This window comes from Lemur catta, chromosome X (genome assembly GCF_020740605.2).
Source record: "Lemur catta isolate mLemCat1 chromosome X, mLemCat1.pri, whole genome shotgun sequence".
Classification (NCBI taxonomy): domain Eukaryota; kingdom Metazoa; phylum Chordata; class Mammalia; order Primates; family Lemuridae; genus Lemur; species Lemur catta.
This window is the reverse complement of record NC_059155.1, coordinates 7,036,933-7,037,909: the sequence shown is the minus strand read 5'-3', so window position 1 is coordinate 7,037,909 and position 977 is coordinate 7,036,933.

Sequence of the window (977 nt, the reverse complement as noted above, 5' to 3'; positions counted from 1 at the left end):
CCTCCTGTCCCCTTGTCATTTGCTTCCCCCACTCCCCGTGCACCTGCGTGGTTCCCCTGCGGCTGCCACCCTCAGGCTCCTCACCTCTGGGCCTGACCCCATGTCCAGTTGTGACCACCATGTCACCTGTCCTTCCGAATACTACTTGCAGAGGTCCATTTCTGTTGTCAGCCCCCCAGTCTGTGGTGCTTTGTGACAGCAGCCACAGGACACTCATACAAGCCCCAATCCAGAAATGGCTTCTCCCCACTTCCAGAGGCCAGAATCCGAAATCCAAGTGTGGGCAGGGCCGCGCTCCCTCCAGAGGCTCCTTCCCGCCTCTTTCAGCTCACGGGGGGGCTCCAGGTGGTCCTGCTTGTGGCCACCGCAGCCCGCTCTCTGCCTCGCTCTCTGCCTCCATCTCCACGTGGCCGCCGCCTCACCGTGTGTGGCTTCTCCTCTTCCGTCTTGTAAAGACACCACTCAGCGCTGGCTTAGGGCCCGCCTGTTCCAGTATGACCTCGTCCTAACTCAACTGACTGCATTGGAAACACCCTATTTCCACATAAGGCCACCTTCAGAGGTTCCAGGTGGGAATGAGTTTTGGGGGCCACTTGTCAGCCCTATACACCGGCCCAACAAGGGTAGCAGCCCCTGAGTGTCTCAGCACACCGTTTGTCCTGCGGACACCATGGTACCTGTGCTTGCGGCCTGGGTTCTAGGGGGTGAGGCCAACGGGACAAAATGACCAGGTAGTGGTGTGTTTTACGGAGGAAGTGAACACTCAAGGATGGTTAGGGCAAAGGCGGCAGGCAGAGGCCAAAGGATGAGCCGAGGCTCCTGCCCAGGAGAAATCCACAGTGGAAGGAAACTCAAATGGTGGCAGGACAGTTCCCGTCCCGTAAGCTCGGATGCCGTGCCCCTGTCTGTGAGTCCTACTCTTCCCATCCCCCCTGTAAACAGGAAGTGGCACCTCTGGGCTGTGGGAGCAGGGAGGT